This window comes from Macrotis lagotis, chromosome X (assembly GCF_037893015.1).
Source record: "Macrotis lagotis isolate mMagLag1 chromosome X, bilby.v1.9.chrom.fasta, whole genome shotgun sequence".
Classification (NCBI taxonomy): domain Eukaryota; kingdom Metazoa; phylum Chordata; class Mammalia; order Peramelemorphia; family Peramelidae; genus Macrotis; species Macrotis lagotis.
In genome coordinates this window covers 398750194-398775218 of record NC_133666.1, presented here as the reverse complement: position 1 = coordinate 398775218, position 25025 = coordinate 398750194, and the positions used below count along the sequence as shown (strand labels likewise).

The 25025-nt window shown below is 35.3% G+C and overlaps 1 protein-coding gene across 6 annotated transcripts in view; it reads right to left on the bottom strand.

Moving 5' to 3' along the window:
• The window catches only part of PEX2 (peroxisomal biogenesis factor 2), a 32028-nt gene extending 18010 nt beyond the window's left edge, over window positions 1–14018 (bottom strand). The window contains exon 1 of one of the 6 annotated variants that reach the window (XM_074207793.1): window positions 13943–14018. The gene's annotated coding sequence lies outside the window, so the exon portion shown is untranslated. The other 5 variants (XM_074207792.1, XM_074207794.1, XM_074207791.1 and 2 more) reach the window with 5 other exon arrangements.
• Between the last annotated feature and the right edge of the window lie 11007 nt (window positions 14019–25025).

Below are 25025 nucleotides of genomic sequence, written 5' to 3'. Positions count from 1 at the left end.
TGCTTGTTCATTTGGAGTGAATTGTTATGATGGGCTTACCATCCAATCTTACTAACCTACCTTGATTTGAACAGATTTTTTTGGGGGGAGAGGGCGGGATTCACATTTTTCTTTACTTCAGACGTATTTTTTCAGGCTTTTATCAGTTTCTTCCCCTTTTCCTGACCTTTTAATATCTTAAAAGTTAAAACTTGGTCAAATATTTCTAGTCAATAAAAACTGAAAGAAATAAAAAAGTCCAACCATCAACAACTATTAAGGAAATAAGTTGGAAATAAGTGATGGGAATGCTTTAGGCAAAAAGAAGACCAGATAAAAGGTATAACATATACCAAGGTTAGGGTGATTAACTTGTCACATAAATATGTTTAAGACAAAATGATCTTGCACTAAAAACTATTAAAAAGGTCTCCCGCTGACATTTTATCACCAGGAATGTCACACTGCTTTTTTTCATTAAAAAATAACTGAAAATCAGTTTACCAAGAATAGAAATAGATAACCTCTCTTTTTAAGAATAATACATTTTGTCTTATTTTTGCCTCCAAAAATCAAAACTGCCTCTCATATAGTATATTCCATAACCAAAACAAATTAATGTATATCACAGAGGAAACAGGAATTTCTCTGGATGTTATTTTAGAGCTTTTATTGGATATTGTACAAATTATGAATGAATATATTTTATTTAGAAACATGTTATTGACAGAAATTTATCAATAATAATGTGGGTATTGTCAAGGGCCTGTCAATATTAATGTAATTATGATTAAGGGGATAACATGGATTTTATCTATAATACCAAGTAACATCTCCTACATTGCTATCAATATAAGCCATTATTATTGACTTGTTCTGAGACTCTCAGTAGTACTAGATGTATTACCATTAGGCATATTTGTCAATGCGTTCTGCCTACAAAAATTCTACATTCAAATTTACAGGTCTGTAAACCCTGTCAGGAGAAATTCATGATTCTCAAATAACATTTAAGGTATATCTATCTAACAACATTCCTTGGCCCTGCCCCACCACTTACATACACAAAAACTATACTATTCCAGTTGTATAATAATAAATGAATTTCTACAATGCCATGCTGCTCTAATTCCTCTAATAATTAAGAGAATGTGCCAGAATATTCCTTTAGCTACTGTAGTTTTTAAAAAAGCTTAAGGAGAAACATACATATAATCAATCCTAATTTAAAAGGGTTAAGGATACATATGCAAATTTAATTCTGTGATTGTAGATTGCTAAGCTTCTTGCCCATACCAAAATATTTTATTTCCTTTGTGTAGTCAGATAGATTTACTGTCTATTGTATTGAAATCAATACTAATAAATGGGACATGCATCAAAAAGGGATTTAAGCAGGACAGGCTATTCCCAGAACACATTACTAACATGGGCATAAGAAAACAGGTTATCCCCAACTCATTATGAATAGTGTGACCTTCTGGACAGTGAACAAAACTGGAAGTGAGAAACTAAGTTCAAATCCCAGCTTTGTCACTAACTTATTAAATGACTTTATACAAGTACCAGCTCATACTTCTTCCTTTTTCTTTCCTCCTTTATTCTAAATTAGAAAGGGGTTACCTTATAAAGATGTGGTACTTGATTATTCTAAATCCTAATGTTCATTTTAAGATTGTGCAGCTATAACTGACAAGTTTAGAATGTTTAACATGACTTTTTTTTCCCCAATAATTGTGCCAGTTTATCTCAAGTTTTTTTGTTTGTTTTTTTTTTTTTTTTTTAGTTTTTGCAAGGCAAGGTGGTTAAGCGGCTTGTCCAAGGTCACACAGCTAGGTAATTATTAAGTGTTTGAGGTCACATTTGAACTTAGGTACTCCTGACTCCAGGGCCAGAGCTCTATCACTATGCCACCCAGATGCCCCATCTCAAGTTTTTGTCAATAGTGCTATATTTTACAAGTTACATTTTGCAAAGAATAGTAGATCTTTTGATTACAAATTAAAGACAACATCTACATCTTTTATGACTTATTCTTTTTGAAAATTATCATTTATTTTTAAAGCAGTGGCTGCTGAGTTATTTTGGTCATTTTTGACTCTGATTTCATTTGGAGTTTTTGTGGCAGAGATGCCAAGATGGTTTGTCAGTTCCTTCTCCAGCTCATTTTACAGATGAGAAACTGTTAAGTGCTTTGCTTAGGGTCACACAGCTAGTTGCACACCAAAACTTAACATACTTTTTATCTTTACTCAATCTCCAGGATGATTTTAATTAAACATCAAACTTTTCACTTCTCTACTTATAATTATAATACAAGAGAATCTTGAAAGAGAAGGGATATTATAGAAATGAGGAATCAAAATTTTCAAACAGTTTTAATGTTTAGATTTGTGTTCCAGTCTTAGCTCTGTCACTTTGGCATTCAATACTAGTAGTGCATGCCTCAGTCTTTTCATCTGTACAACATTCACCCTTTACCTTCACAGTCCTGAGATCTCTACTTTCAGATCTCAAAAGTAAGAGGGAAATCAAGGGCATTAAATAGTAAAACAGTAATCTTCATCTTCAGAAATATATAGTGAAAAGCACAGATACAGGGAAGGAAAGAAACCATGGTAGCATAGTAAAAATCAAAGAACAATCCTACATGACAGGATTTGGTGATGAAGGAAAAAGGAAGATCAGGTAAGAAATAAATCTCATCCTCAAAAGTCATTTAAAGAGTACAAGAAAAACAAAGCAGAGGTACTCTCAAAAGATAAAAATAGACATGTTAAGATGATATGAAACATACAAAAAGCTATAGATAATGGAGGAAGGAAAGTTTTTTGGTTAATTTATTTAAATAATAGAACTCTTTCAGGAGCTAGAATAGTTACAGATCCAGGGGCAAGGGCATGGGCCTGTGCCAGGGTTCTAATCAAAGGATGAAGAAATAAGTAATTTAGAGGCAGACATCATAGCCAGAGAAGTAAACAGTAAGATTAAACTGTTGGAAGGAAAGTGCTCTAGGGCCTAATTACCCCACAGCTGAGTACTGCAAGACTTTTGAGGACTGTTTAAGCAGCTGTCTTTGGCAGCAATTTTCAATGGCATATAGGAGAAAGGCAAAATGACCAAAAATGAGACAAGAGCTATTAATAATGAGAATTTAAAATGAGGAAAGGGAAAGTACTAGAAATTGGAGACCACTGGCATTACTCAACATCATACAAGACTTATGTCACTATCAGGCTGCAAATGCTATTAAGAATAGAATATGGGACAATATCTGAATTTTAGAGGTTTGCCATTAAAGGCTGGAAAATGACTTAGGTTTTTTTAGTCGTAATTAAGAGGACCAATGAAGTTTTGGATATTGAAACAATAATTTTCTCTTCAAGGCCATGAAAAAAGTTGAAGGCCAGACAAATGATGAAATGTGAAGATATTCCTTGCTAACAAGACCATTTTTCCTATGCTGGCCCTCAAAGGGCCAGTGTTTAAACTATATATAAAGGTAATAAATGAACATGGTTGCATATCATTCACAATAAATCATTACCAAATATGAGAGGAAGGAGTGTAAAGACTAAAATGGAAAGGTACAAAGAAGATTAAGTTCAGTTTAGTACTCCAGCATTTGCCAAAGTGCCAAAAAAGGGAGAAAGGGAAATCAGTTGATTTGGAATTATAGGTTCCTTTTTTATATTCTTAGAGGGTATCAAACAGAAATTAAATTACCATTTATCACACACACACAAACAGACATAAATATGTAGAGAGAGACAGAGAGAGAGAGAGAGAGAGAGAGAGAGAGAGATAGGAGGGGGGAGAGTGGGAATTCTCAATGCGGAGTTTGGCAACACAAAGAGCATTGGTCTAAGTAAGGAAAACCAGGTTCTAGTTTTGAGTCTACCACTAATTTGTGCCAGCTGTTTGAGCTCTAGCGACCTAACAATTTCTGTCTATAGAAGAAAGTTGCAGTAGATTATCTTTAAGTTCCCTCCTCATTCTAAAATTGTATGATTTTTTTTGTATCTTACTACTTCCTTTATGAAACAATATTTCTAAGAGTAAGGGGATCATAGAAATAGGAATGTACAAATTCAATAAGAGAAATGGTCTAGGAAAGGAAGATAAATCATACTTGATTCATTAAGGACTTTAATTCCACAAAGAGATTAAAGAAGAATTAAATGTACAGAACAGAAATAAAAAAAAAATTAGAGTTCAAAATAGACAGAAATGGAAGAGAATAAATGAAGAGAACAAGGAATCTTTCTTAGAATAAAAAAGTACAGAAAAAGGGAAAAAACATAAATAAAATATATTGAAAGGAAACAGATGAAAGGGATTTTGAATACACTACTTAACTGAGAAGGGTGGAAAGAAGAAAGATGAGGGGGAATAATAAAGGAAAAAAATAAATTAGGGGAAAAACTACAAAACTAGGTAAAGGACCAATAAAGAGAAAGGGCTGGGGAAGTGGGGAGGGAAGAATAAGTGTGCTTGTGGGAATAGGGTTGCAGCAATATAGATTAGGAAAAACTAATGGTACAATCAACCCCTTCCCCCTCCAAAAAAATACTAGAGATACAAACATAGGATGATATAAATACTTTCATAACTTTAAATATGAATGGGGCTAGATAAAGCTAGGTGGTACAATGAATAGTATTCAGGACCTGGAGTCAGAGAGCACCAGCCCTGGAGTCTGGAGTACCTGAGTTCAAATGTGGTCTCAGACACTTAATAATTACCTAGCTGTGTGACCCTGGGCAAGTCAATTAATCTCAATTGCCTCCCTCTACTCCTCAAAGTATTGTAAATGGATTAAATAATAAGATAAAGTGAGCTAAAAAATGCATTGTCTTATGGTTTCAAGAAAGATAATATAAAACAAGATATACATAAAATGAAAACAAGAGGCTAGACCATTTACTATGCATTAAAAAGGAACTGCAATCATCAGACAAAACAGAAACAAAAATTTACAATATGAAGAGATAAACTAGGAAAGCAAATTATGTTTAAAAGAACCATAAACAAACCAACATTAACATTCAGTTTATGTGTTCCAAATGTCATAATATTTTATAATGGAAAAGTAAACAGAATTATAAAAAGATATAATACAATAACAGCAGGAGACTTTAATGTCGCTCTCTCAGATTTGGACAAATCCAAAGAGGTAAATGAAAGGGAAGATATAGAAGAAACTTGGAGAAACTAGAATTAAAAGACTTATAGGGTCTTTTATTTTATTTTATTTTAGATTTTTTTGCAAGGAAATGGGGTTAAGTGGCTTGCCCAAGGCCACACAGCTAGGTAATTATTAAGTGTCTGAGACCATATTTGAACTCAGGTACTCCAGACTCCAGGGCTGGTGCTCTATCCACTGCGCCACCTAGCCGCTCCCTATAGTGTCTTTTAAATGGGAAAATAAAGGTATTTCTTAGCGCCATATGAACTTTTGCAAAAACTGACTAATATTAAGACACAGAGATATTTTTAAAGAATGTGAAAAAATAGAGAAAGTAAACACATCCATTAAGATTCATAATACAATAAAAAGTTAGCAATTCAGAAAACATAAATAAAAATCATAGACCCAAATGGAAACTTAATAATAAAATTCTAAATAATGAATGGCTCAAAGAAAAAAAAATCACAGAAACAATAATTATGTGAAAGACAATGACAATGATGAAACAACATACCACAATTTTGAGAATGTAGATAAAATAGTTATCAGGAAAAACTAAAAATAATGTAGTAAAATAGGAAGGGATTAAATAACCAAAGATGCACTTAAAAATTAAAAAGCCTATTAAATAACCCAAAACAAGCAGAGAATAGAAAATCAAAAGAGAAATAGAAAATTTGGATCTAAGACTATAGAAACTATTAAAAACCCTCAAAATTATTTTTTTGAAAATACTACCAAAATTGATCAATTTTGTGGCCACTCAGATTAAAAAGAAAGTAGAAAGGCAAAAGAACAAAACAGCAAATGAATGAGGTCAGATCATAACAAACTTGGAAGAAATAAAAATGGTCAGTACCTGGGTGCACCAGTTATATGCTAACAAAACTGCAATCACAGAAATAGAGGATTAACTTAAAAAACATAAAATAACAAAACTAACAAAGGACCAAACATCTTAAGCAATCTACTATCAGAACAGGAAATACAACTAGCTGTAAAGGTGGGAAAAAAGAAAACAAACACAAAAGCTTCTATAGGAGAATCCCATCAAACTTTTTTTTTTTTAGGTTTTTGCAAGGCAAATGGGGTTAAGTGGCTTGCCCAAGGCCACACAGCTAGGTAATTCTTAAGTGTCTGAGACCTGATTTGAACCCAGGTACTCCTGACTCCAAGGCTGGTGCTTTATCCACTGCCAACTAGCCCCCCCCCATCAAACTTTTAATGAACAAATCAACAATTAGTACAACCATATTATTCTCAAAAATTGAAAAAGAAATCATTATATTAGAATCTTTTTGAGACAAATATACTCTTAAAAGCCACAAAGAAATAAAACACAAAGAGGTACCAAAAAAAGCATTTGCCAAAACACAACATTCATTTGTGTTAAAGGTATGGCTTATACCTACATATGCTTTATACAAAGTATAAAGAGAATATTTTTAATTTGATATAAAAAAGTATTTATCTAAAATCAAAAGGAGGCCTGATGTACAATGGAGAATCACTAGAAATTTTGCTAGTGAATAAAGGAGTAAAGCTAGTATCCCTCTTTTCCCAGCTAGTAAGTGATAGCATTAAGGTCAGAAAAAGAAGTTCAAGAAATAAAGATTGGCAAAGAGGACAAAAATGATGGTTTAAATTAAAAAATTCTATTGAATCACCAAATTTTTTTTTTTTAATCAGGGAAGGTTTTCTTGTTGAGATGAGGGAAAGGTATAAATGGGGAAATTTATCTGATGTAAAATATTTAAATTTGCAAATAACAGTTAGAAAAAATAAATCAAAACAATTCTGAATTTTCATTTCACATTCCTTGCAAACTAGCACCAAAGACAAGTGGAAGAAATTCTGTTGTAAAGGCTAGAGAAAGACAAGCATACTAATACACTGTTGATGGTGTGTGTTTGGTCCAATCACTGAAAACAATTTGTAATCATAGCTAGGTCCTTATTAGTGCAAATAATGAATTCCTTGAAAGCTGGTGCATTATTAGAATTTGTACTACATGCTTCCATTGAGCTAGAACCAGTGACCAAATTTTACATAATTAAAACTTCAAATGTGTGATTTTGAATACATGTCACTATGTCAGGGGAATATTTGCACTATTCACTAGCTGTGTCTTTTAAAAAAAAGTGACTAAAATGTCCATACCTTTTGACTCAGAGATCATATGGCTAATGAGCTATCTGAAGGAGGTCAATGACAGAAAGTCTCCTATCACACCAAAACTTCTTAACATAATTTTTTATGATAGAAAATAACTGGAATCACAGCAGATGTCCAATAACCATGGAATGATTAAATTTGTCATAAGTGAATGTAATGAAATCTTAAATATTAATAAATTAGACAAATGGGGAAAATAAGATCTATGCAGAATAAAGTAAACAGAACCAGAAAATCACTAAATATAATGACTAAAAGGTAAAAAGAAAAAATGAAATAAGAACAAATGCTACATAAATCAATAAGCATTTATTAAATGCCTATGCTATAACAGAAACTATGTTGGATATAATTATATTGATCAAATGACCCTTTAAATGAATAGAAAGAAAAAGCACCTTCCTCTTCCTATGGATAAGAAAGATTATATTGTCATATAGAGTAAAATTATTAATTTTGTTAGATTTTTTTTAACCTGTTTCTTCTTAAGTTTCATTATAAGAAATAGTCTCAAGGATAGAAAAGAAATATTCTGAAAAGAATGATATAAAAATGAAAGATATCAATAGGAAAAAATTAATTAAAAAACTCATCTAAAATTGAGATTATCAGATTGATCACTGAGTGATGAATTCTATTTTTAGCCACAAAAATTCTTGAAGATCATTACAGTGTATGAAAGCAGTCTAATCAACTTCATAGTGTAACAGTTAAATATCACACTTTCTTGGATCCTTCCTTCTACCTTTCTATAGATAAGGAAGTCATTATCCCACACTCTTAATTTCTTTTTCAAGGTAATCAGAATTAGAATCCCTTTGTTCCCGGCTCATTCCCCATAAAACTGTGAATTCATTCAAGGAAGAAATCAGTGGAAAGTATAAACAGCAAAGAATTATATGACTGATGGGACTATCCATGTCTGAGCTTGCAGTGACTGAATTTACTAGCTCAAGTGTGATTATACTCTTGAATTAAAAATACTGTTAAAAAATATTGTTATTTTAATGTTTTGACTCTGAGCATATTTAGGATTTTCTTGGCAAAGATCCTGGAGTGGTTTGCCCTTTCCTTCTTCAGCTCATTTTACAGATGAGGAAACAAGGGTTAACTGACTTGCCCAGGGTCACACATCTAGTTTCTGGGGCAAGATTTGAACTCAGGTCTTTCTACCTCTAGGCCCAATGCTCAATATTATTATAGCTAACAACATAGCACCTCTTATGTGACAGAAATGGCAACTAGGTTACTCAGTTGCTAGAATGTGGCCCTGGAATAAGAAAGACATATTCCTGAGTTCAAATCCTTTTTCAGATATGACCCTGGGCAAGTCATTTGACTCTGTACATCAGCTACTCATCTGAAAAATGAGCTAAAGAAGGAAACTTGTGCCTTTACCAAGAAAACTCTACATGAGGTCCCAAAAGGTCCTATATGACTTAAAAACATGGGCCAGGCATGGTGCTAAATGCTTTACAAGAGTTTCTCATTTGAATTGTCAAGGACATCTGTAAGAATACTGACATTGTTAAAAATCACAGATGCTTTAAGAATGAAATTGAAATAGTGTAGGACAGTCAGGGTAAGGCTGTGGAAAGAAGTCTGGATTGGGTGTCAAAAGTTTTTAGGTCTACTCCCAACTAGGTAAGGTTGGTCAAGTCATTTAATATACCTACAACTGTAAAACAAGGATAACGATATTTACAGTACTTACTCCACAGAGCCAATGTGAGGTTAAAATGGGATAATGTATGTCAAGTGATTTGCAAATTGGAAAGTAATGTATCTGTTAATATGGTTTTATAAAATAAAACCACGAAAATCTTCAAGTATTTGAAGGCCTGTAGTATAGAAGAGGGATTTGAGTTATTTTCTCTGATCCCAGAGGGCAAAAACCAGAAACAGGCAGAAATTGTAAAGAGACAAATTTAGGCTTGATGATAGGAAAAACTTCCTAGCAAAGTTATCCAAAAGTGGAGTGAGCTTCTTCAGAAAGTAGAAGAAGGTTCCCTCATTGGAAGTCTTTAAGCAGGCTGGATGCTTACTTTTTGGAGAATGTCAGTGAAGGAATTCTTTTCTGGCATGGTTTAGATTACCAAGGTCTCTATTCCCTGACTCCCCAAAGAATTTTGTGATTTTGGAAAACAACAGGTAAACTATGGCTTAAAAGAAAATTTGTACAGGTTTTTAGCAATGGGGAAATAGGAAAGTTAAGGAACAAAGAATAAAGACATAGACCCAGAGAGGCTTTCCAGGACAATAGAAACTTTGTATCATACAAATTTTTAAAGCCAGAAGAGCAATTGGCAAGAAATCAATTGAACAATCAATTAAGCACTTCTATGTGGGGCACTGTGCTAGATCTTGAGGATATGAAGATGGAAGTGAAACAGTTCATGCTCCATTTTATTGAGAGAGACAATTTATACATATGTCTATAAAGAAAAAAAGAATACAAAATAAAAGCAGTCTAATTAGTAATTGGAAACATGGAAAATTTATGTGATAGTTCTAGTAGAGGGGACACTGTAAAAGGAAAGAAAAAATATGAAAAAAAAAGAAAATTTGTTTAGAAAAAAACCAAGTGATTAAATAAGGAATTTTTTCTTTTACAATTTGCTAGTGAGTCAACAAGAATTTATTAAGCACCTGCTATGTGCAAGGCAAAAAGAAAGCAAAAAAAGACAATCCCTATGGAAGTTCAGTCTGATGGACGCTATGTAAACAGCTAAATATATCAAGACACATACAAAATAAATTGAAGATAATCTTTGAGGGATTGGCAGTAGCATTAAATAGAGATTAGCAAAGGTTTCTCAGAGAAGGTAGGGTTTCAGCTGATACCTGAGGGATGCCAAGAAAGCCAAGAATCAAAGATGAAGAGGGAGAGAATTCCAGGCATGATGGACAGTCAATGATCATACAGTGTTGGGAGATGGAGTATTTTGTGTGTGGTACAAACAAGCAGTTAGTATCATTGAATGAAAGAACATGTAGATGGGAGTGAGGCACAAGAAAAATTATAGAGAAAATAAAATCTGTAACAATTAGTTGACAGAACAAGTAAAAGTGTTTTGAAAAATATTCTGTTTGTCTGATATGTAGCATTTACAGCTTGAAAGAATCTCAGACAATCTGGTTCAATCTGCTCATTTAACAGATCAGAAAATTTAGGTGCAGAGAAGTTAATTGATCAGTCCAAGGATACTTAACTTGACAGCCTCAGATTGAAGACTACAACCCAGTTTGCTGACGCCAAGCTTAGCATTCCTGGACTTAATGTGCTTCAGTTCTGGAGGAAATAGGGCTCTCTTGAGAAATTATCCACTTAATTGGCACATTTTTTTCCAAACTCCATATTCTGCTAAAGATTTCCCAGTTTTAATCTCCCCCACTAAAAGTAAATGACAATCAAGACAAATTCAGAGAGCTTGTAAAGGAAAAACAAATCAAAAACCCCAAACAAACAAAAAAGAAAAGAGAAAGATCCTCTGTGCAACTAGTTCACACCTTCCTTTTGTCTTCTGTGATTGGAAAACTGTGGTGTATGCTGCAGTTTTATTTCCTAAGATTTCAAAGTCAGAATTAGAAACTTCATCATTCTGCCAAACTAAATGCTCACTTTTAAAAAATATCTTTGGCTTTTTACTAGATATCATGATTTGGCATGTTCAATATTGATTCCAAAACAGTGGAGCCAAACAGAAATGAAGATCCTTAACTAACCAACTTCAGAAGATTATAAAACCAGTGAAAACTCTGGAAACAGTAAATTTCTAGTAAGACAGAGATCTATGAAAACAAAGCTGGGAAGTTTGGTAGACAAGTGATTTTATGTTTCCCTAAGGAGTCATTTTTACAATTCACCTGTGTCCCCAATATACTTTCATCTTGTAACTATATTCTTTACTCTATCTCAAAGTGATAAGAAGGAAACCTATTTGCTTAGTTCCTCATCATCTTAGACCACACAGGGAAATGAAAACATGGACACAGTAAGATGTGAGGGGAAGAGAGTAAGGATACTTTTGGCACCCCAGGAGCCTGGTACTAATGGCAGTAAATAGTCTAAGCATGGTACAACCTATGAATAACTTTCATAATGATGAGAGTAACATCTAATTTGGCACAAAGGCAAACTGATGTAATGAGGTTACCATTGGACTAAAAGTTGGAAACCTTAGGTTACAGTCAGTGCCTCCCATTACTCTTGAGCTTGTTTCTTCATTTGTAAAAATGGGGATAATACTTGCACCTCCTAGATCATGGGGGTGGGAGGTGTAATAAGAAGATCAAATGTATGGACATTTATTTCTCTTTAAGTTTTAAAATAGGCATTAGGTTGGTTCAAGGACTCTTCTACTTATCTCAAGGTTATAAGAAGTGTTTTATATTTTATATCAGTTTCACTATTGTTACAAATATTTTTGTGAAGTCAACAGTTAAAAATATTCCTAGGTCAGTTAAAATGAATATGGTAAAATGTAAAAATTAACAAAGTTAAAGTGAATTTAGGACAATTCTGTGACAGAAATATTTATTTTGCGATTAAAAATGGAGGGAAGATTTTTTTGAAACTTTTACTAGTAAGCCCAAATTTTAAATTTAGGATCAAGTTTTTAGAATTGAAAAGGGTTGTGTGAGGTATACCAATTTTATGGATGAGGAAACCAAGGCCCAAAGAAGTTAATCAACTTATCCAGGGTATTAAGGGGCAGTCAGGATTCAAATCCAAAATGCTACCACCAGTGTACCAGCTTGGATATGCTATTATTCTGGTATTTCCTCTTGAATAAGACGCAAACCTCTCTATTTGCCATATAAGACTCTTAATCAGGTTCCCTCATACTCTTCATGGCTTATTTATAAATTACTTTTTTACAAACCCTATGATCTTATTGAATTTTTTGTATATGTTCCAAGAAACTGAGTGTCTGACATGTAGTAATAAATGCATTTTCTTTCATTCATGCCTATTTTGCAGTTCCTCCCACAAGTTATTCCACATTCCACCATCTCCATGACTTTCAGTTCTGTCTCTCCCGCTTGGAATGCACTCCCCTTTCACTTCCACTTCTTAGAATCACTAGCTTTTATCAAAACTCAGCTCTAGAGTAATTTTTTAATCTGAAAGACATACAGCTCTCCTTAAATGCAGGTTTTCCCCATCCCCAACAACTTTTTATCTAATTTTTATGTACTTATTTGTGTACACATTGTCTCTATCCCCCTTCCCTTCAAAACTACGTTAGTAAAGTGCCTTACAAATATTATCACGTTTGGTCCTCACAATAACCTTGGAAGGGAGGTGCTGTTAAAAGTTAAGTATAGGGGCGGCTAGGTGGCAAAATGGATAGAGCACCGGCCTTGGAGTCAAGAGTACCTGAGTTCAAATCCAGCCTCAGACACTTAATAATTATCTAGCTGTGTGGCCTTGGGCAAGCCACTGAATTCCATTGCCTTGCAAAAAAAAACCTAAAAAAAAATTTAAACATTTTTTTTAAAAAAGTTAAGTATAATAAGGCAGACCAATAACTTTGCTCAGGATCACTCAACTATTAAAGGACACATTTAAACTCCCATTCAGCACTTTACACCGCTTTGGCTGGTTTTGTGGACTCTTATGGCTGGAATATAGTAGGAACTTAATAGGGCACCGAATGCCAAAGCATGGGTTGTTTAAAAGTGATTTTAATAATTAATGAGGCATAATCCATAAACTGTGGCGCTGCAACTTGTGGCATCCCGACTTGCAGTAGACAGAGCCAATTCTTCCGGCTCCTCCTGTATGCTAAACCGCTTTTAAACAACTGACCCGTCGGTAGGCCGGATTCCATTACTAATTACTTTAGGGAAATAGAGAAGAAGCACCTGAAGTGAGCGCGCCTGCAGGAAAGTGTTGGGGCCTTACACCTGAGGATCGTAAGGGTTAAAGACCCGGGGCTCCTCTATCCAATTGTGGCGGGAAAATTAGGCCGGGCCCTGGGGGATCTAGGAAGGCCTGGGCCCGAAGAGCCAGCGCCCCTCCAAGGGGCCTCGGGGCGACGCCTTCCTCCGGCACTTCAGGGCGTCAGGGAGCGGCCGGCAGCTTCCGCCGGGTTTCCTCTTCCCCGCCCCTCCGGAGTCCGGGCACTTTGGTTTGCTCCTACCTGGAACGGAGGAAGCCGGTCCGCGGGCGTGACCGCGCAGGCCGGAGCTGGCGGACCGGGGCCCCAGCTGGGCAACGCCCCGGGCGAGGGAGGACGAGGCGATTGGCCTGCCAGCTGTCAATCACCGCACGCACACACACACGCGCGCGCGCGCGCGGACACCAAAGAGCCCAAGCCGGCCGGAACGAGGAGAGAGAAAGCTCCGTCCAGGCAGAGGTTCTCGGGAACGTCCGGGATCGGCTTCCCCTCCCCCATGCCCCGCCCCCGCCCCGGCGGGTCGACCTCGGCTCCCTAAGGGCCATATTTCCGGAACCTGGGGCTTCCGGAGTAACTGCGGACCCGGAAGTAGCTGAAACCAGGGGCGCCCTGGATCGCGCACACGCACCTGCTCCCACATAACCCCCCCCCCCAGCCCCCTTGTACAGCCCCGGCACACACACACCCGCACCCACTCAGACGTAGACCGAGACGAGCCCCAAACTCAGAAGCGCCGAAAACACGCTGGATACATTCAGCGGCGCGTTGATTGGTCAGCGCGCCACGTGGCGGCAAAGAAGCGAGTTGATTGGCCAGCGTTCTACCTAGAAGTCCGTAGTGCTGGAGGGAAAGCGGGACTCGGCGGAATACCGTGATTATGCGAGAATTGATAAAAAAAAAATAGAATAAAATGAGAGAAGCTGGGGGTAAGAAGAAGAAATGATGGGGGGGGTCGTGCCCACGCCGCCGACGCGGAGGGGTCTTCGGTCCGCTCCCGGCCTACTAGGAGGCAGGGGTCCGGCCAGCCCACAGTGTCCGTGGCCGAGGATGCGGCGCCGGGGGGCAGCACCGTCGGGCCGGCACCACAGAGCCCCCAGACCTTAGCTGCCGGGTAGCTAGTGCCGGCTGCGGTTCCCCCGTGCTGCACGGCAGCCCCAAAGAGCTTCCGGAAGCGCTCATCAGCTCCCCATTGTGTGCACGAGCCGGGACACGAAACCATCGCACCTCTGGTCCAGCCTCCCTCGTCCAGAGAGGTTAAATGACTCGCCCAAGGTCACGCAGGGTTTTTAGCAGCAGAATCGGGCTTTCGACCCGGGTCCCCTTGACTCCAAATTAAACAGCTCTTCCTGCAATACAATACAGGCTTCTTTTAGATCCCAGGAGCTTGCCCCTAGGGGTGCCATTGTACTACAGGTACACGAGCCATTAGGAAGTTCTTTTCACGAGACACCCATAGCGCTCACCTTGGTACCGTAATTGGCATTAACACCATTGTCCCACCTGTCAGTCATTGCCACCTCACTGACCAACCCGCAGACCTCAACATCATCCAGAAAAGGAAGATGGGACGTTTCAAGAGAAAAGGAAAATTTCATTATCAAGCTCTGCATAAATAGGGATTTCAAACATAACGTCAGCAACGCAATTCAGTTTGACAAATACTTCTAAAGCACCGCTTTGTGCCCTTTAAGTCAAAGCTAGCTAGACTGGGAATTCAAAGAACAATGAGGCAGCACCTCTTTCAGAGTTTATATATTCGCCCGAGGGGAAGCAAGGCACAGAGAAGGCAATGCACTGATAAATAAATAAAGTTCTAACAATTGGGGTGATAAACTTCGAGGAAAAAGTGACAATCGGACGAATCCTATAAGAAGGAGGGGGACAATTAGGAACTTTAAATATAACAAAAATATTTAAGACAAAAAAGAAAACAGGTAGAGGTAAGGAGATATGTCCTCTAGCCATGGGGATACTCTGTATGAAAGCATAGTCAGGAGATACAATTCTAAGTTTAGTATGATTTGGCTGGAACATAAAGTGCTTGAGTTTGAAATGTCTGGAAACCGGTTGAGGACAGATTGTGAAGGTCCTCAACAGACAGGTTGAGTTTGTATTTTATCCTAGACAAAAGGCTTTTGAGAAAGGAACTGACATTAAGCCTGTGCATTAGAAGCTCATTGAGCACAAAATCTCATTTATATTTGTGTCTCTAGCATCTACAATGCTTTGCTCATAATAGGTGCTTAATAATGTTTGCCAAATTGATTTAAAAATAAATTCTATCACTTAAAAAGTTGGTTGTCAGCTAACTGGAAAACTCAGCTATCCAGAATGATTCATTCGGTAAGTTTTCCAGTTAGCTAAGATTTCCCTGTAGCTACATGTTCACTTATGTCGATGCTGAATATGCAGAAGTCATTGGCTGTGTAATGGAATTTCAGATGAATTTATTTTGTTAAACAGTATCAATTCATAGACAGGGAATAACCAGACAATGACAACCTGGCATAACAATGAATCAAGCTCTTTAAGTAAGTGCTTTGTCTTTAGAGATGGTAGTTGAGGTTATGAACCCTTTTTTGTTTTTTAAATAAATACTTCTTTGTGTTCTTTTATGTTCTTGCATAAGTATTAAAGGGGTAATTCTATTAGTAACTAATGATGTTTCTTCAAATACATTTTCCTAGAAGTCTGGGCCATATACACTAATTTTGTACAAAATCAACCAAAAGCTATTGTGGAATCTTAAAACATCTATATCTATCTCCTTGATAATGCTGGTAAAAACAAAACTTACTTAGGTTTTATGATCCAGGGAAATTAATAATGTAAGACAATTTTTCTTTTAAAATGATTGTTTTTGGAAAGCTTTATGCTAATGTGCTAACTAATAAGAGTGCTGAAACAATTTAAAGACTATCCATGTATGCTTAACACATATAATACAAATCACTAATTAAAAAATCAAAATCAAATTAAATGTTTTGTTTTAAATGCATTCATTTATTTACATAGTAGTTAAGACTAACTTATCTACCTTTTATATGAAGTTTTATAAATACAGAATGGGTTAGTGGATAGGATGTTCAACTTGGGGTTAGGTTCAAATCCTGTCCCATATCTCTGACACTTAACTAGCTATGTCAAGGTAGACTTTCTGATCCTCAGTCTTTCACATTAAAAATATGAATAATAATAACAGCAGAATTTACCTCACAAGGTTGTTGTGGAGTTCAAATGAGAGACTTAGGTAAAAATGTTTTATAAATGACAAAATTCTATATAAATGTTGGTTATTATTTTTTTAATGTTGGTTATTATTAGAATTTCTTATGATCTCTCCCAAGCTCATTTTCTTCTAACATTCCCAACAGTTGATATGAGGTTCAATCCTAAATTTCAAAATAAATAGCTCATTATGATAAAATGAGGAGGTTGTATTAGATGATCTCTGAAGTTCCCTCCAGCTCTATATCTATAATCTTATGATCTTTTTATGCTAGGCATGATTATAAAATGTTCAAGATTTCATAAACCAATGGAAGTCACTTAGAGAACCTGGATTTTTCCAGTGTCTAAATAAATAGAAAGAAAAATAGTAAAGAGTAAGTTGTGCATGTGCTTTGTTTTTCAAATTAGCCTTATGGAAATACTTTTCTTTTTAAAATTAGAAGCTCTATTTTTCCATATAAACAATTAAAGATGTTTTAAAAATTAGATATGCTTGCTCTTGAAGACAGATTTCCAAAATTCATAAGGTTTGTAGTGAACTAACATAACAACTTTTATGTGCTGTAATGATGGTCGTATTAATACTATTCTGTAATCAAAATATGACAAAATCAGTGTTATATCAACTGATTTGAAAGATGATCCACTTTTCCATGACTTCAATGAAAATTTATTTTAAAATTACCAAAAACCTTTTTAATTTTTCAGATATACTATAAAATAAAATATACTATAAAATCTGGAAAAAAATGAAATGAATCACTTTAGTATAAACATTTTAAACTGGAAAGTTACACTTATCTGAGGGGTGAAGAATATATACTAGACTTAGGTAAACAAAACAAGAAAGCATTTTTGGTAGAAACACTGACTTAGTTTTTTTGTCTAATGATTTAAATCAAATTTCTCCCAGTTCAAAAGACACAGTTACACTATTATGGATATGAATTTGAAAGATAAAGAGTCAGAATGTGTGAAAATTCAAATTCATTTTAGATGTCAGCATAAAGACAATATGAATTTGTAGTAAACATTTTGCAATAAATATGATTCCTAAGCACACTTATGGATGTGACTTTTAATTTGATATTTCATTTAAAATACACTTATTTGTGTCCCCAATTATACTTTAAAGAATCATTAAAGGCAGTTATTCAAAGTACAATAAGCATTTTTTTTACCAGAAACGTACACATATTGAACTGAAGACAAATCTTTATATTTTTGCTTCAAAATTATTCTAAGACTTTAAAAAACAATGTGGAAGAAAACCATATATAGCAATATTTAATTTTCTTAAACATCTTTCAAGTGCACTGGAAGGTCCCTTTAAAGAAACAGGACTCTCACCTACAAATCTGTTTAATATGCTGAATGAGTTCAACTTTAGACAATTTATACAAATTATTTATTTTTCTATCTTATTTATTTATAGTTGATATGTATTTATACTTTCAACCCAGATTTAGTATCCTTTTCAGGGAATAAATGAATCCAGGGAAATGCTTCCACAATTCATAACAGCCAAAAACAAACAATAAAGACCAATAACCTTAGAAATGAATTCACTAAATAAGAATAGAAAGAAAATATATCTTCCCTTTCCTCTTGTTCTCTTTTGGTTCACTCCACATATCTGAACTTTTGACAGACCTTTTTGTTTCTAAATTCTCAACATCTCTTGTTATATGCTTTCTTCTTTTTTTTATGCACGGCCACCACCCTGGTGTGGAGTCATCATCTTATCCTGGGACTATTTCACTCACCTAAATGGTCTTTTGGCCTTGTCTTTTTCTAATGTAATTTATCTTCTATTCAACTGACCAAATGATCTTCCTAATGTGTAAGTGTAACCATACCATGATCTTCAAAAAACTCCATTGGTTTCTTTTCTTTGCTATTAAAAACACTGTTCCCATTTAAAGTTCTTCACAGTCTTCTGGTACATTTTCCAGCTTCTTACTCATTTTCTTCTATGTTTTCTGTGATGCAGAAACATTGGCATACCTGTTGTTCTTTACACATGAAACTCCCTATTTCCAGATTCACTCTTTTTTTTTTGACTAAATGTATGTAGACTCCTCCCTTCCTTTTTTCTGCCTCCTGACCTTTCCTCAAACTCTGCCTTTTGTAGGAAGTTTTTTTTTCCCTTTTCCCCTATACCTCCTCAGAACTACTAGTTTCTTCCTACTGAGACAACCTAATTGACTGATATATTTTGTGCACACATACTTATTTGCAAATTGACTCCCTCATTAGAATGTGATCTCCTTAAGGTCCAGGGATCTTGTTTTTGTCTTTCATGGTATCCTCAGTACTTCAATAAATTCTTGTTGACTGGCTAATTTTACTTCAAGAAGACTTCATCCTACCAATCATCTTGGAAACAGTTCTAGACACAGAAAACCAATTGGCAATTCTCTGTTCTTTTAAAAAAAAAAAAGATGGTACTAATGTGAACATATGTACAGTATATATAGGAATAGCTATATTAAAATTGATCAGAAGAATATCTCCCATAGATTTGTGCAAGTGACATAATAAGGAGCACTCATATACTACAAATCAGGAGATCTGGTTCTAATCTTACTTATGCCAATAGCTATCATCAATTAATCAGTTAAGCTTACTGGACCTTAGTCTCCCTCAAATGATGAGTTTAAATTGCATATTATTATTACAGTATTTTCTAACATCTAGATTCTTTGATAATTAAAATCAAGCCTTAAATAGTGGAAAAGCTGAAATTATTCATTTTGATATCTGCTGTTCATTTGATATAACAAACAGCAATAATTGTGGATTTAAGAATTGGAAAAATTCCTGGAGACACTTAATTCTACCTATACCCAAGAGAAGTTGATCATTCTTCTATATTATTTGCTTAACTTGTACTTGCTTTCATGTTCTGGATTGCCAGAGTGGTAATTATTTCAGACTCTCTGGTACCAGATTTTTGTACTTCTAACATGCCTCAGAAGCTTCTAATGTTTTATTTCAAGACATTCTCCCCGCCAAAAACAAACAAATGACTGATATGTCTTACATGCACATACTTATTTTCATATTGACTCCTTCATTAGAATGTGATCTCCTTAAGAGCTAGGGATCTTGTTTTTGTCTTTCATTGTATCCTCAGTACTTCCGAAAGAATGATAGGAACATGTATAACCGAGGTGACTCAGTGTTCTAGTATTTTTTTTTGGGGGGCAAGGCAAATGGGGTTAAGTGGCTTGCCCAAGGCCACAGAGCTAGGTAATTATTAAGTGTCTGAGACCAGATTTGAACCCAGGTACTCCTGACTCCAGGGCCAGTGCTTTCTCCACTGCGCCACCTAGCCGCCCCCTCTAGTATTCTTGATCTGCAAGGCTAGCACTCTTGATTTTTATAGCCAACTTTCTTCTCTGCTGCCAAAAGTCACACTCCTCAATGCTGCTTCTTCCTTAGAATATCCATATCTTTCTTGTAGTGACTGTCTCTGCTTCTTCAATTGTATTTCTCAAATTAACTTTCTACCTGTTGGATAGTTGGTATGAGCAGTTCTACTGGAGGATATGGAGGGGAAAAGAGAAGAAAAGAGAAATTTTACTCTTATCACTGGAGGTGTCTCCTCTAAAGTTAGCTCCTGACCTATAATCATTTAAACTTTTGGACTATAAAATTCCTGACTTGCTGGCTATCTGCAGAGTTTGACTATTTATAGCCTCAGTGGGGTAGCTAACTTTTAGCTCACCCAATCTTCTTGCCCCTTCTCACTCAGAGAGTTTGTACTTTGGAAAGGGGTCACTGGAATTTAACACCTTATTACCACATCAACACTTTTTCCTTCCACCACATCCCATGGCTAAATCAACTAAGCCAGAGATGGAGAGTATAGGAAAGAAAATCCTCAACCCCTACACGAGAATTCCTTCTATTTAATTTTCTTTAAATTCCTTGTTAAATTTATATATAAAGACTACCAATGAGTGGTAGAAAAGTTACTATCTCCAAGATAGTACATCCTACTTTTGGGCTGCTCCAATTATTAGGAAGTGTTTTCTTTATATAAAACCAAAATGTATTCCTTTATAACTCCTGCACATGGTACCTATAAGTTCTATCTCTTCTCTACATGACAACCTTTCAAACATTTGAAGACAGCTATTGTATTCTTCTTAAGTCTTCTCCTCTAAAGGGTAAACATTATTTGTTCCATCATCTAGTCTTTATAATAGCTTGATTTAATACTTCATTATCTCAAGGTCTTCAGTCTACTTTGGAATAAACATGGCCTCATCTGTTCAGCAGGCTAGAGGTCCAAAGACATTGTTAGCTTTGATTCCTCCCTCTCCATTTCTTGCTGGCTTAGTTTTTAAATTTAGTTCCTGTTCTTGAATTTGGATAGTTTCATATTTTGTAGGAAGAGCAAAGGAAAAGAAGCTTTCCCATTTCAGGTAGATAAATTTAAGAGTATACATTTATAAGTATTTTAAATTCTATATATTTTTGCTATTTTCATTGTATATGAATGTCCTTTTGTTGGAAATGTAGAAGGAAATTTTGTTCAAGGATGGCATGGGTCCCTCCTAATTCTAAAATTCAGTGTTTTACTGTTAATTAAGAGAGTATCATGAAGAGGAAGGGAAGACACAGTGGCAATGTTATTCAGATAACATTAACTCCAGGATCCTCTTTAGTCAGGAAGTATAGTTTCCTCTCTGGAGAGTTGCAGTGGCTATCAACAATAACAATACTCTAAAAGAGCTTCTAAAAGCTTTTTAAGTGCAATTGAATAGGTATGAATAGTAGTTAATCACTTTGCCACTTACATCAGAAATTATTTACATCAGAATTATTCGACTGCCAGGAGATGGAGAGTAATTATTAAAGGTGTGTGTGTGTGTGCATGTATGCATATATGTATGTATGTATGTATATATGTAAACACAAGTATGTATGTTTATATAAGATTATTTAGTCTTATCATCCAGGCTAGCAGTGACTTGGAAATTAGTTTTTATGTATACTTAAATATAATATATATGTATGACTTATTGGTTAACACTAATCATTGTAATTCCAGATCTTTTTATTTATTTTCTATTGCTCCCTGCAATGCTGATTTCAAAACTTTATACTATTGTCCTGGTCAATGAGCTCTCACTCTAATCCTTTTACTCTCAATTGATCATTTTATTTCCTGCTTCAGTAAGAAAGTTAAAATTAGCATTTGGGGATATAAGAACAGATAGATGGGGATAGAATAATTTAATTACAAATTCTCTTTTCCCACATTTTTTTTTCTATTTTCATTGTGCGTGGATGACCTTTTGTTGAGAATGTGGTAAAGGTAATTCTTGTTCAGGTATCAACACCAGCCTAGATGATTTCCTAAAGACTTCATTATCTTTGGTTTCTGAGTTAAGTCCCTTGGCTTTTAATGATCTTAATGCCTGTCTGTGACCCTGAAAATATTTTAACCTCCTAAGGACTGTAGAGACTAAGAATGGCCTTCAAAATCATGTTAGGAAAGATAACATGGCATTATGGTATAAGAGCTGGATTGATTTGGTATCTGTGAACCTTTACTACTCACTAACAAACATGACTCCCTTAGAAATAAAGAATTAGCAGGTGAAAATACAGAAGTTTTTAGTTATGAAGTGGGGAGGGAATTGGAGTACTCTAATATTGAATAACTTTGACTTTTGTTATAAAGTAGGAAATAAGATATTCTGAAAGTAAGCGGATTAGGGTGAGTTTGATGACAAGGAGAGTAGTAAAGGTTTGAAACAGTCATTGCAGGGAAGAATATAAGATTCTAAGTAATTAAGTGATATTAGTGTTCAAAAATAAATATTTTTAAATGCCTCCTATTTGCCAATCAAAGAATTCTAGCAATGAGGATACAAAGGCAAAAGAGAGTCTCTGCTCTAGAGGAGTTCAATTTTAATGAATAACTATGTACAAAAAAACTATATACAGAATAGATAAGATAATAATCATCGCAGGAAAAGCTTCCTCTAGAATGTGGAATTTTAGTGGGGACCTGGGGGAAGTTAAGACCTCGAGGCAGAGATGAGGAGGGAGAGCATTCCAAGCATAGGCACAGTCATTGAAAATAGAATGGGGCAATAACTTGTTCAAGGAATAACAAAGAGACCTGTGTCACTAAATTATATGGTAGTAATGAAAAGGAAAGAGGTGTGTGTTTGTGCATGTGTACATGCTCAAACACTGGCAAAGTCTGGTGAGGTTTGGGTTTAGATGCCAGACAATCCTTTCAATGTAAAGTGAAACACTGCTTCAGCAATGGCAGCACCAATTTCCTCATCCTTTGTTGCATGAGCCTTTTTCTCTTGTCAGCAGCTTGCATTAGGCTTTTTTTGTTTTTGTTTTTGTTTTGGTATTTTGGGGGGGGGTTTGGAGTTTTTTTTTTTTTGGTTTATTTATTTTCTCTAGGTCTGATGGGAAACGACAAGGTCTCCTTTGCTGTTCCCCAGCAACTCCATCCAAAGAATAGTTTTATCTTTGTCACTTTAAATATAGATGGAGCTTCCTTTCTTCATTTCTACCCCCAAAAGAATTATTGGTCACATCAGACAAAGATGTAGCAGTATCTTGATTTTCATTTTTATTATGGGAAAGAGGAGACATTAATAAGTAATAACAATATTGTCAAAGAGGTGGTGCTGGCACTTGCTAGCTGTGTGAATTTTGGCCTGCCACTAAAGTTCTCTTTAGTTAGTTTACTTGTATGTAAAATGTAAAAAAGGATCAACTGGGATATTATATGTAAAATATGGTATAAACCTTAAAGTGTTATATAAATGTTATCTGTACAAGCAATTGAGGGACAAACCTTTAAAAAAAACAACTACTATGTAATCCTCAGTGGGGAACAGAATCATCTTCTCCTTAGCTTTTAGTGAAGTCTTTTTTTTTTTAAGGTGCTAAGCAGGGAAGAATAAAACTCTCATTGACTGCTTCTACTCTTCAGACTCATCTCTGTCAGAGTGATAAAGGTTCTTTACTTAGCTTGTGGTCATCATCGCCCACAACAAGATGGAGTGAAATGCTTCTGAGCCACACTTAACCTAGTGGGCCTGCTCCCTGAAGAGGGCCACTACATGAATGCTCTTCCTTATGTCCAGAATTTTCCTCCTCAGTAATTTCCATGTCACCGAAATTAGATGAGAAGAATCTATGGGACTTTGCACTAGCCATTTCAAGAGTCTGACATTTCTTTGACAGCACTCACAACCCAAATAACCACTTTCTAATTCACTGAAATTCTACAAGCTGCAATGGAAAATTAGAAATTTTTAGGAACTATTTTAAGAATCAGTGTACTATGTTTTTATCAAGAATAAATTTTATTGATGGCATCTGGGCTATTGATAGCATTGCAAAATAGATTTTCCAATATATCCCTTTCCTGATGTTATTCCAGAGAGTAGAAGGAAAAAAAAATCAGTGAAATTAACAAATTTATCAAAAATAGTATGATATTATATGAAGTTTTCCAAACCCACTGTCCTCTATCTTTGAAAAGAAAATGGGGCAAGATGCCTTCAAATCATTGATGATAAAAGAAATACATTGCAAAGAAGAATTTTTGGTTCTTCAGTTAACTAACTGTGATTTTGGCTATGTCATTTAAGTTGTTGGAGGCCTTGGTTTTTTCTCATCTGTGGAAGGAGGAGCTGGACTAAATTATATTCAAGGTCTTTTATTGGCTACTAGGACCTAGCAGAATTAGATTTCAATAACAATATTTCTTTAATTTTTCATTTCAGATAGCAGGAAAAACAATGGATCCTGAATTCAACTTCAGTCTCTGCTACTTCATTTTTGTGATCCTTGATATTTTAGTTTCAGCACTGAGTTGTTTCTTCAACAGTTAAATGAAAGGGTTGTATTTATATCTAACAATCTTTCTACTAAAAATCCTATAATTGAGTGATCTGCTAATTTCATAATTACCATTTTAAAAAATTCAGATTTTTAGGGGAAAAAAGAGATGTAAGTTTTGTCCTTCATAAACTTTCAAAATTGATTGCCCAATTGAGCTAGTGAAAATTAGAGAATGTGTCAATAAGTAGATTGTCACTAAACCACCTCATTTATTTACTCTTTAAAAATGGCAGCATAAAGAAGAAAAAAAAACTGCTATAAAAAGTGCTGTTACCCCAGTAGATTTCCCTGGTAATTATATTTTCTCCTAAGAATTGAAGGGGAGAGACCATGACTGTTGATTGCATCAAAAGTGTGACAATAATGAAAGAATCAAGAAATGACACATCTGTACAGAAGTGAACTAATAAATCAAAAGCATGTTCATAACTACGTCAGATGTTTCTTTGGAACACATATGGTGTAATTCCAATATACTCTATATTCAGATACCTAACAGGCTGTCTTATTTCTTTCAACCAGTCCAAAATCTAGCAGCGCAAATGTTTATAATACTGGCAGAATGTCTCAATTTTATTTTATACCCTGTTGGATACTTCTGAGAGGATTGTTATATTTTTATCCATAAAACCTTAAGTGAAGAA